The 13139-nt window shown below is 37.5% G+C and overlaps 1 protein-coding gene across 1 annotated transcript in view; it reads right to left on the bottom strand.

Annotated features, from left to right (window-relative positions):
* The window catches only part of LOC138184168 (uncharacterized), a 353608-nt gene that overhangs the window by 100659 nt on the left and 239810 nt on the right, over positions 1-13139 (bottom strand). The gene's annotated exons all lie outside the window — the stretch shown is intronic.

Raw genomic sequence — 13139 nt, forward strand, 5'->3', positions numbered from 1 at the left:
AGTCCATCGGATTTGAAGTATGCCAGTCGTGACACTAGCTTGAGGGAAAGTTGCTAGTGGGAAATGCGTCAACATCTGGTAATCATCTTACCTGAAGAATAGGGTCTGTTTATGTACAACTATTTCTTCTTAATTCTTAATTTCTTTTTCTGGAGAACTATACTATTACCCTATACCTTTGTTAGACAAAGCGTTCATCCCTTTATTCGGCGACTGATTGGCCTCGAGCCCAAGCTCACTATGATAAATCTCGAACAAATACAATCGGATTTTATGACAATTGCTTAATTACGGTTACGATTGGAATCTATATTATAATGTTAAGGGATTTTCCCAAAGTTCCGAAGGGATAGCTTCGGTGTCTTTTCACCTCCGACATATATATATGATAGATCCTCACTGCTACTAGATGCAATTAGTACGACAATGTAAATGTGGTATACAGGGTGGTTGGTAACTGGCGGTACAAGCGGAGAGGGGGTGATTCTACACGAAAAATCAAGTCGAAAATATAGAATGAACATTTTTTTTTTAATTCTTTTTTTTTTTTTCAATTTTTCCATCGAGACAACGATCTACAGTGAGATCCGTTATAACGAGACGTGATAAAGTGCACGCGTACCGAGCGAAAATTCAAAGTCGATTTTCTCGAAAACAAAGCCTCAAACGAAAAATTTTTATTCTATATTCTCGACTTCTTTTTTCGCGTAGAATCACCCCCTTTCCGCTTGTACCACCAGTTACCAACCACTCTTTATATATGTATTTTTTTCTTTTTGCCTGATATAGAAACATTTTGTTCAGTTTGAAAATTGTGTACTTTGTTGACCGCGCGGTCAGATTCGCATTCACACGCATACACGACAGTCACACCCGATCTGGACTTCACTGTCAGCACCTTAAAGATGCTTGACGCTTTTGACGCGGTTATATTCCATTCTTACATTAATGATTTAGAAATTAATTACGTGTTTAATCCGAATGTTTCCTGCATTATTGGTATCGGATACAAAAAAATACATACAGCACTTTTCACTTTTTATAGGAAATAAATATTGATTATTTGTCATATATCACGGTTACAGGACTTGATGCCTGTGATAACCTGAATAGTGATAGTGTTTAAATTGAGGTGTTTGGTAGCTGATAGTGCATTCAAGGAACTACTCATGATGTTTAACGAACAACAATTTATTAACAAACGATTTAACAGACAGAGTCAACAAATAACAATTAACAGATATGATATGACAAATAACTGGTAACAATTAACAACTAACAATTAACAATTAACATCAAGGGTTCGATCGGCACGTTTGCCACGCAATGGCATTGAGGATTTGTTCATTTGACAGTTCGAGACAGACTGTCCTTTTGCTCTATAAATCGAACGGATAGTTCGCGTCATTGACCATCGATATCCCCACTAGCGTACGTTCATTAGATGTACCGCGGCGGTTGGCGCGAATGGCCGCGAATTCGGCGGAAGAAGCGTGAGGATATCGCTGACACATTAGGCACGTCGGTGTTGCGCTTTGACGGCGTAGCGATTTAACAATTAACTGCGGCGATTCGGCACTCGTAACACTAACGGCAATGACCTCAGGTTCGATAACGAATCCGCGGTCAACGGGATTTCGAATTTAAAACTTTCGTCAAAGTCTAAGTTAGACTATATGTTAACAGGTGAAATATTCACGGATCGCAAAGACGTCACTTAACTCATTGACGAGACTGTTCGCGAAAGAGTGTCTCTCCGTCACGGTGACGCTGCAGAGGAAAACTACGATGGGGTGTCTCAAAGGGCACGACATCATCGGATTCGTGGAGAAAAGTCTTCGTTCGGAAAGTGAGGGAAATTAACGCTGTTAATTGGTCAATTTCCATGTTGGTGGTTAGATGCTGGCGTCACGTAAAATAACAAAAAGAAATAAAAAAAAAGAGATTTGTAGTGAAAAATAAAAAAAGAAACTTTATTTTTCTAACAACAATCCACTTTACAATCCACTTCCGAACTCTAGGCGTGACTTTTCAAGACAGAAGCTCTTACAATTTGACTTTCGATCGGATCCGATTACTTTCTTTTGTCATCCCTCAACATCCCCACCGTCCATGCATTTGCTAGGTGTTCGAGACCGTTGCCACGTGCTGTTTCTTCTAGAACCTTCGGTCGAAGGACCGTTGGGATGTTGATGGTTCATTAGGCACTTCAGCGATATACATTGTCGCTGAGTGCCGCCACATCTTTATCTCCATCGTCAGTCCATCGGATTTGAAGTATGCCAGTCGTGACACTAGCTTGAGGGAAAGTTGCTAGTGGGAAATGCGTCAACATCTGGTAATCATCTTACCTGAAGAATAGGGTCTGTTTATGTACAACTATTTCTTCTTAATTCTTAATTTCTTTTTCTGGAGAACTATACTATTACCCTATACCTTTGTTAGACAAAGCGTTCATCCCTTTATTCGGCGACTGATTGGCCTCGAGCCCAAGCTCACTATGATAAATCTCGAACAAATACAATCGGATTTTATGACGACAATTGCTTAATTACGGTTACGATTGGAATCTATATTATAATGTTAAGGGATTTTCCCAAAGTTCCGAAGGGATAGCTTCGGTGTCTTTTCACCTCCGACATATATATATGATAGATCCTCACTGCTACTAGATGCAATTAGTACGACAATGTAAATGTGGTATACAGGGTGGTTGGTAACTGGCGGTACAAGCGGAGAGGGGGTGATTCTACACGAAAAATCAAGTCGAAAATATAGAATGAACATTTTTTTTTTAATTCTTTTTTTTTTTTCAATTTTTCCATCGAGACAACGATCTACAGTGAGATCCGTTATAACGAGACGTGATAAAGTGCACGCGTACCGAGCGAAAATTCAAAGTCGATTTTCTCGAAAACAAAGCCTCAAACGAAAAATTTTTATTCTATATTTTCGACTTCTTTTTTCGCGTAGAATCACCCCCTTTCCGCTTGTACCACCAGTTACCAACCACTCTTTATATATGTATTTTTTTTTTTTTTGCCTGATATAGAAACATTTTGTTCAGTTTGAAAATTGTGTTCTTTGTTGACCGCGCGGTCAGATTCGCATTCACACGCATACACGACAGTCACACCCGATCTGGACTTCACTGTCAGCACCTTAAAGATGCTTGACGCTTTTGACGCGGTTATATTCCATTCTTACATTAATGATTTAGAAATTAATTACGTGTTTAATCCGAATGTTTCCTGCATTATTGGTATCGGATACAAAAAAATATATACAGCACTTTTCACTTTTTATAGGAAATAAATATTGATTATTTGTCATATATCACGGTTACAGGACTTGATGCCTGTGATAACCTGAATAGTGATAGTGTTTAAATTGAGGTGTTTGGTAGCTGATAGTGCATTCAAGGAACTACTCATGATGTTTAACGAACAACAATTTATTAACAAACGATTTAACAGACAGAGTCAACAAATAACAATTAACAGATATGATATGACAAATAACTGGTAACAATTAACAACTAACAATTAACAATTAACATCAAGGGTTCGATCGGCACGTTTGCCACGCAATGGCATTGAGGATTTGTTCATTTGACAGTTCGAGACAGACTGTCCTTTTGCTCTATAAATCGAACGGATAGTTCGCGTCATTGACCATCGACATCCCCACTAGCGTACGTTCATTAGATGTACCGCGGCGGTTGGCGCGAATGGCCGCGAATTCGGCGGAAGAAGCGTGAGGATATCGCTGACACATTAGGCACGTCGGTGTTGCGCTTTGACGGCGTAGCGATTTAACAATTAACTGCGGCGATTCGGCACTCGTAACACTAACGGCAATGACCTCAGGTTCGATAACGAATCCGCGGTCAACGGGATTTCGAATTTAAAACTTTCGTCAAAGTCTAAGTTAGACTATATGTTAACAGGTGATCTCAGTCTACGGGGTTCCGCGAAAAGAAGTCTGCGTGTTCCATATATTTACCTTTTCGATGCTGAATGTGAAAGGTAAAAGTTTGTAGGTAAGCCCACCACCTGTGAACTCTGTTATTTAAATATATTTTATTAATGCTTGCCGCCAGGGACTTACAATCAGTGACGACAAGAAATTTTCGTCCACGTAGATAGTGCCGAAAATGTTTTACGGCGTTTACAACTGCCAAGGTCTCTAATTCATAGGGCGAATACTTAGATTCCTCAAGGGTAGTTCTTTTACTATAGTATTCTATTACCCTATTTATGTCTTCAACTTTATGCATCAAAATGGCACCATACCCCTTCGCACTAGCATCGGTATGTAGTTCGATCGGGTAATAGGGGTCGAACGTAATTAACACCGGCGCATTAGTCAGGATGGAAATTACCCTTTGTCTTATTATTTCATGCATATACATCCAAGCAACTATTTTTTTACTTGGAGCATGTGCAAGTGCATACAGGGGACGCATTAAATGTGCATATTTAAAAATGAATTTTCGAAAGTAACAGGCTAAACCTATGAACTGCCTAAGCTCTCTGGTTGTCGTTGGTGGGGGTAAAGAACGCAAGGCTTGTATTTTACCCGGGTTTTGACAAACGCTTCCGTTATGAATTATATATCCCAAACAGGATACCGACGTCTTTAAAAAAGAGCATTTAGAAAAATTAAAAGAAAATCCAGTTTTAACAAGTATATTTAATACAGTATCCAATCTTTCTAAAGCTTGATCTATCGAGTCGGCAATGATTAGGACATCATCAGAGTAAACAACAACGTATGAATAAACGAGGTCGCCTAAGGCATTGAGGATGGCCCTCTGAAGAACGGACGGTGCATTTTTCAATCCAAACGGCATCACCATGTACTCATAATGTCCGTCGGGCGTAACGAACGCTGTATACTGCATCGAATTAGGATGAATGGGAATTTGGTGAAACCCGCCGGCCATGTCTAGGCTAGTAAAGTATCTCGCATTTTTCAGCCTCCTAATCAAACTAATTTTAAGAGGGAAAGGGTACTGATCTGTGACCGTATTCCTATTTAGCTCCCGAAAATCGACACACAATCTGTCTGAGCCGTCCTGTTTCTTCACGAGTAACATAGGGCTCGCGAATGGTGACCTACTAGGCCTTATGATTTTTGCTGTAATTAGTTCCTCTATCTTTTCATGCATTATTCTCCGCTCTTCCTTGCTAAAGTTGTAAGGATTTCTTCGGACGGTGATGTTAGAATCGATTAAATTTATTTCTAATTGGCCCGTACTTACGCGAGTACATGGGAAATCCGCAATGAACGAATCTTTAAACTCATTCAGAATAGAAATTAATCGACTTTTATCGTTACCGATTATATCTGTATCGACCTCGATAATATTGACCTCGTCTTCCGCGGTTTTGCTACACTCACTAATTGTCTTTGTTTTATAAATAACGAGGCTGTTTCGCGTAATATTTACGCCAAAACCTTGATTGAAAATTTCATGGCCAATCATGATATCGTATTTTAAATACTTATCATCAACTATGTGGAAAGTTATGTCCAATATATATCCGTTAATACATACAGTGGACAATAGCTGACACGTACTTTTAACACGAGTATTTGCTATTCCTCGTATTACTACTATATCAGTCGTTTGTTTGCCACAAAAATTCGAGGACAGGGAACGTTTAATTAATGAGCATTCGGCTCCAGAATCGAAATAAAATGGGTAGAACTCACCCAGGTGACTTAACGTACCAGTTGGGAACTCCACTACGCAGGAGTAGACTCGACGTTCGTCATCGAAGTCATGGTTTGTCCTCCGCAGGGACGGACAATAGGGACCGATATGGTCCTCCCCACGACTCTTGAAGCAATTAACCATTGAGGATATACTTAATTTCTTCCAGGACTTTTTTATAGGAAAAGGGTCTTCGGTCTTGATATCCGTTTCAAGTGCTATTTGTTCAATGTGCTGATCTTGTGCGCTCACTTGACGAAAATTGATAGCGTTGATTACTTCCGCCATAGTTACATCTTGCCACTTCACCTTCAGGAGGGAGCGGAGACGAATGGCGTAAGCTGCCATGTCTTCGTCTTTCTGCGGTTGTTCAATGCATATACTCATTAGCGTCGAGGCTGCTGTATCTTTACCACCAAAACGCGTAGTAAAAAGTTCCTTAAACATCGGCCAGGTAATCTCTTCGCCGTTCACTATCTGCGTAAACCAATGCGCTGCAGAACCCTTTAGAGCATTTTTTAAAGCAGAAACTAGCGCGCTGTCTTGTAAAGGGTTGTCCTTCATAAGCAGATTAGCAGCTGCGCACCATGCGGCTGGATCGGCGCCCGCGATTTCAGGGTCAAAACATGGTAGCACTAGATTTATAGGTTTCGCACTCGGTTCCAGCACCAGCGTCTCAATTAACTCGCGCATGATGTTCATATGTTCTTGCACTGCTATTACCGGCACTGATTCCACTTCCGATGTCGGGTTGGCGTTGGGATTAGGGTTGTGGACGCTTGATGAATCTCCACTGGCATTAGCCATCATGGTGATACAATAAAGATAGAGTTTTTTAACACAAGTATGGATACAACCGATTTAACAATTAACACTAACGGCAATGACCTCAGGTTCGATAACGAATCCGCGGTCAACGGGATTTCGAATTTAAAACTTTCGTCAAAGTCTAAGTTAGACTATATGTTAACAAGTGAAATATTCACGGATCGCAAAGACGTCACTTAACTTGTTGACGAGACTGTTCGTGAAAGAGTGACACTCCGTCACGGTGACGCTGCAGAGGAAAACTACGATGGGGTGTGTCTAAGGGCACGACATCATCGGATTCGTGGAGAAAAGTCTTCGTTCGGAAAGTGAGGGAAATTAACGCTGTTAATTGGTCAATTTCCATATTGGTGGTTAGATGCTAGCTTGAGGGAAAGTTGCTAGTGGGAAATGCGTCAACATCTGGTAATCATCTTACCTGAAGAATAGGGTCTGTTTATGGCGAGCCACCGGACAGAACCCGTTAGAATGTTTACTGTCGAGTGCCCCTACAACTATTTCTTCTTAATTCTTAATTTCTTTTTATGGAGAGCTATACTATTACCCTATACCTTTGTTAGACAAAGCGTTCATCCCTTTATTGCGGCTACGTTCGGCGACTGGTTCTCGCCCCGAGCCCAAGCTCACTATCGTAAATCTCGAACAAATACAATCGGATTTTATGACGACAATTGCTTAATTACGGTTACGATTGGAATCTATATTATAATGTTAAGGGATTTTCCCAAAGTTCCGAAGGGATAGCTTCGGTGTCTTTTCACCTCCGACATATATATATGATAGATCCTCACTGCTACTAGATGCAATTAGTACGACAATGTAAATGTGGTATACAGGGTGGTTGGTAACTGGCGGTACAAGCGGAGAGGGGGTGATTCTACACGAAAAATCAAGTCGAAAATATAGAATGAACATTTTTTTTTTAATTCTTTTTTTTTTTTTCAATTTTTCCATCGAGACAACGATCTACAGTGAGATCCGTTATAACGAGACGTGATAAAGTGCACGCGTACCGAGCGAAAATTCAAAGTCGATTTTCTCGAAAACAAAGCCTCAAACGAAAAATTTTTATTCTATATTTTCGACTTCTTTTTTTCGCGTAGAATCACCCCCTTTCCGCTTGTACCACCAGTTACCAACCACTCTTTATATATGTATTTTTTTTTTTTTTTGCCTGATATAGAAACATTTTGTTCAGTTTGAAAATTGTGTTCTTTGTTGACCGCGCGGTCAGATTCGCATTCACACGCATACACGACAGTCACACCCGATCTGGACTTCACTGTCAGCACCTTAAAGATGCTTGACGCTTTTGACGCGGTTATATTCCATTCTTACATTAATGATTTAGAAATTAATTACGTGTTTAATCCGAATGTTTCCTGCATTATTGGTATTGGATACAAAAAAATATATACAGCACTTTTCACTTTTTATAGGAAATAAATATTGATTATTTGTCATATATCACGGTTACAGGACTTGATGCCTGTGATAACCTGAATAGTGATAGTATTTAAATTGAGGTGTTTGGTAGCTGATAGTGCATTCAAGGAACTACTCATGATGTTTAACGAACAACAATTTATTAACAAACGATTTAACAGACAGAGTCAACAAATAACAATTAACAGATATGATATGACAAATAACTGGTAACAATTAACAACTAACAATTAACAATTAACACCAAGGGTTCGATCGGCACGTTTGCCACGCAATGGCATTGAGGATTTGTTTATTTGACAGTTCGAGACAGACTGTCCTTTTGCTCTATAAATCGAACGGATAGTTCGCGTCATTGACCATCGATATCCCCACTAGCGTACGTTCATTAGATGTACCGCGGCGGTTGGCGCGAATGGCCGCGAATTCGGAGGAAGAAGCGTGAGGATATCGCTGACACATTAGGCACGTCGGTGTTGCGCTTTGACGGCGTAGCGATTTAACAATTAACTGCGGCGATTCGGCACTCGTAACACTAACGGCAATGACCTCAGGTTCGATAACGAATCCGCGGTCAACGGGATTTCGAATTTAAAACTTTCGTCAAAGTCTAAGTTAGACTATATGTTAACAGGTGAAATATTCACGGATCGCAAAGACGTCACTTAACTCATTGACGAGACTGTTCGCGAAAGAGTGTCTCTCCGTCACGGTGACGCTGCAGAGGAAAACTACGATGGGGTGTCTCTAAGGGCACGACATCATCGGATTCGTGGAGAAAAGTCTTCGTTCGGAAAGTGAGGGAAATTAACGCTGTTAATTGGTCAATTTCCATGTTGGTGATTAGATGCTGGCGTCACGTAAAATAAGAAAAAGAAATAAAAAAAAAGAGATTTGTAGTGAAAAATAAAAAAAGAAACTTTATTTTTCTAACAACAATCCACTTTACAATCCACTTCCGAACTGTAGGCGTGACTTTCCAAGACTGAAGCTCTTACAATTTGACTTTCGATCGGATCCGATTACTTTCTTTTGTCATCCCTCAACATCCCCACCGTCCATGCATTTGCTAGGCGTTCGCGACCGTTGCCACGTGCTGTTTCTTCTAGAACCTTCGGTGGAGGGATGTTGGTGGAGGGTTGGGATGTTGATGGTTCATTAGGCACTTACATACATACATACATTGTTGCTGAGTGCCGCCACATCTTTATCTCCATCGTCAGTCCATCGGATTTGAAGTATGCCGGTCGTGACATTCGCGTGACCAGGTAACTAGCCCTTCCTTTGAAATTGGTAAATCGCTTAAATTCTACTTAAGATAATGAAAAAATAAATATTAGGAAACACAACACAACAGAGGAAGAACAACTAAAAAAGGAAGCGGTAAGGAAGAAAATGAACCGAAAGAACGCAACTATGTATATATGATACGTATATGAAAGACACAAATGGACACTTCGAACACACTGAAAGAACTGAAAAAACTGTTATCTGCAAGCTGTAGGACAATCGAGTTATTAGGTACGTTAGGACAGAAATCCAAACATGTGCAAAATACATATTGCTAAAAACATTTGACATATCGCAACAAATTGTGTGACGTATTTTGTGTGACGAATTGGACTCATCTTTACATACGCATAACTTCTGAACCGCTGGATTTCTGAAATTAAGACTTGCATTTTTGGATTTTCCGCGTCGAAAATTATTATGATAAAAAAAGTCAATAATTTTATGTCCCCTAAAGTAAAGTATAGCCAAAATTCATTTTATTAAGTGTTTAAGACGGCGACTGTTTACTTCTAAACATTTATTTATTCTTAATACATGATGTTATTTCATACATTTACCAACATTGTTGCAGGTATCGATTTGTAAGTATCTTGTGTAGCGGCACTCGACGAGCAAACTTTCCAACGGCTTTGCGATACAAAGCATATCACGGAAGCGTAAGGTCAACATGTCTAATGTGCTATCGATATCCCTACGGTCCTCCCGCCTAATATTTGGAAGAAAGCGTACGTGGCAACGGTCGCTGACGCCTAACGAACGCGTACGTAGTGGGGATATCAAGGGGCAACAAAAGAAACGAATAAAAGAGACATTCGAATTTGAACAGCGAGGTGAGAAGAGTCGAGTTTTAACAGCAAAGCATAGTCGAGAAGCGAGAGAGTCAGTAGTAATCGAGGATTGTACGAAAGCAGTTGAAGGCGAGGATTGTTGATTGTTAACCCCTTAACCTACAACAAACGTAAATATTACGGGCTTAGCCTGTAGTACGTACTACACAAGTCGTGCGAATGGCTCGAAGGATGCGCGAGCTTGTTTACGTTTTCGGCCCAAAATTCTCGAACGTAAATCGTAGGTTAAGGGGTTAAGTAAATATATTGTTGAACACAGCCGAGTATTTCTTTGGCACCTTACACCAAAACACCACCTCACTTGTACTCTTCTCTTTATACCTTTTTTTCTTGCAATTGTTATATTCGTAACTTATAAGTGTTTGATATTGATACATTATTACATTATATGACCTTGATTCAACATCGATACATCATTTTTTTACACTGTTGCAAAAAAAAGGAGTTAAACATCGTTTCGGGCATCACTTCGTTTAAAAAATATTTTTGCATCTTCTCACATTATTATCTTCTCATTATTCGACGAATAAAGACGAAATACAACAGTTTTGATTAAGGGAATCAATTGATTCAAAATTTACGATCAATATATGAATCGATTTGACAAATGTCATTCTGGACGAGATCTTCCGGCGCGGCCAGAAAAATAGGTATGTAGCCAAACCAGTACATACTTATAGCGATAACGTTCAACAAAGTGTCAACAAAGATTAACGCTTTAACAGTCTATCTCAAATGCATAAGACAGAATAAGCCATACACAATAGATTAAAAGTATCAAAATTTAACTGTTAAATTAAAACCGTTGTATTAGATTATGTAAGTTTAGACAAAGTAGTGTCCCATAACGAAATCTAACCTAAAAAAATGAAACACATAGCTTCTTTTCGACTATCTCGACACGTAAGCATATTTCAAAATAAACGTTTTTAAATCATGCCGTTATTCTTTCGAAACAAAAATTGCGATATATGTAACATTTCTAATATAATATAAGTATTTTATTCAAACATTCTTTCTGATTTATAAGATATCGATATTAATATTACTGTTATCGTGTTTTATAGTATTATTATTTTCATGCGTAATATGAAACGTATTACCTTTTCTATTTGTTCAATTTACATACAATATATCTGTATCTTATGCTTTGCTGAGCAGGATAGGTGGAAAGTTGAAGATCACAGAACGGCACACGTAATTAAATTAAAAAGTTTCTATTATCTTGTACAAATATGCATACAATTGGCTTGTTGATCTTTCGGTAAATGCAAACGAACGGAAACTAAAATTAACGGACGTGTAAAGAAGAAATGTCGTAACGTTAGAAGGATCTAATCCCAATAGATGGCTCTTCTTGTATAAAAAGAATTTCTTTTCTTTGTTTTATTTACGTACTTTATGTATATTCAGTAATTTATAGAGTAGAAACAGTTATATGTATCATATTATATATATGATAAAACATAATCTTTAAAAAGGCTTATCTAAAATTGTATTTATTAAAAGGGAGTAACCGAACGAAAACTTGTTTCAATCAGAGTTAAGAATTCGTAAAGTATCTTATTTTACCTTTTCCAGTGGAAATTTTGGATTTTAATTTCACAGAAACTATTATTCTACGCCAGTTTTATTACAAGAATTTAAGATATTATTATTCCATTTTGTTGATTAATTATATGTATAATGAAATTAACTTATCTATATGTTTAATGAATTAATTAGTTACAGTTGATTTACAATTGGTTTTTGTAATTATTAACTATTTTGCATCCATAGAGGTTTAATAAATAAACATATGTTTTTCGACAGTAATTTTATAATAATAATCACAACAAATGTATAAAAAATTAATGTAATACATTTGATATATTTTATAAAGCAAACATTTTGGAATTACTGTGAAAAAGAAAGCTTAATTTTATATTGATGAAAAATGCCAAAAGACTAATTTTAATCTGGATATTTTAATTTCTTAATATAATTATTGTTTGCATCGATCCATGAATTTTATTAATTATTCAAATTTTTCAAAAATATTCTTCCTCAAGTTTTATAACGGTTACAAACATAAAAATACTATTTATATTGCATTCATTAAACATTAAAAAATATTTCTTCACAGAAAAAACAATACTTACAATTGAAAAGGATACGCAAGAGGCTGTCAATAAAAAACTAACAGTGCAAGATTTGTGAGTTATATTTGCTTTAAACTAATACAAATGGTAAAATATCATATACGATACGTGTAACACAATATGCGCATATTTGATATCAATTTGAAACGTTTCATTGTGTATTTTTGATATTCTTAGTTTTCAAATGTTAGGCATACCAAGGGAAATAATAAACAAGTAGGATTTCAGTTACATCTGCGTGGTGAAAATTAAATTTCAAAAGCTGGTGAAAAGCTAATTTAGAAGTTCAATACAAGGACTTCGAAACGGTTTCGAAAGTTTTATTAAGTTTCGGCGAGGAATTTAACTTATACACCCTAGGGATGAACGGCATATGTAAATAAACCGTAATCGTCAAGTACGTGTACGACTTACACAGCTATCGATTGACACTCTCGGAATAACTTTTTCGTCCTGAAACATTAACACAATTAATACTACATAACACACTAAATATCAGAAGAACGTGTGCCTTCTGACCTTGACTCGAAGAGTAATTGAAATTACGGTTAAATAACGAAGAAAAGTGTCGAATGCGATAAATGCAATTTTAATTAATTCTTCGATTATTTATTTTAACTATTTGTTGAAAAGATTCATCTTAAAACTTAGTGAATTATTTATATTATTATTGGACACTCGCGATTGACAGTTTCACGGACTAAAGCGCAGAATTACAAGATTCTGCAATTAAGAGAAACATAAACATAAATAATAAACATTCAAAAGCATTCTGTGACTTACATATAAAATATTACAAAATTAATACTCATTTAAGTTTTAGTAATTAATACGTTATTAGTATAATAATTGATATCATTA

The sequence above is a fragment of the Bombus flavifrons genome, chromosome 1 (genome assembly GCF_040668555.2).
Source record: "Bombus flavifrons isolate JBK064 chromosome 1, iyBomFlav1_principal, whole genome shotgun sequence".
Taxonomy (NCBI): Eukaryota; Metazoa; Arthropoda; class Insecta; order Hymenoptera; family Apidae; genus Bombus; species Bombus flavifrons.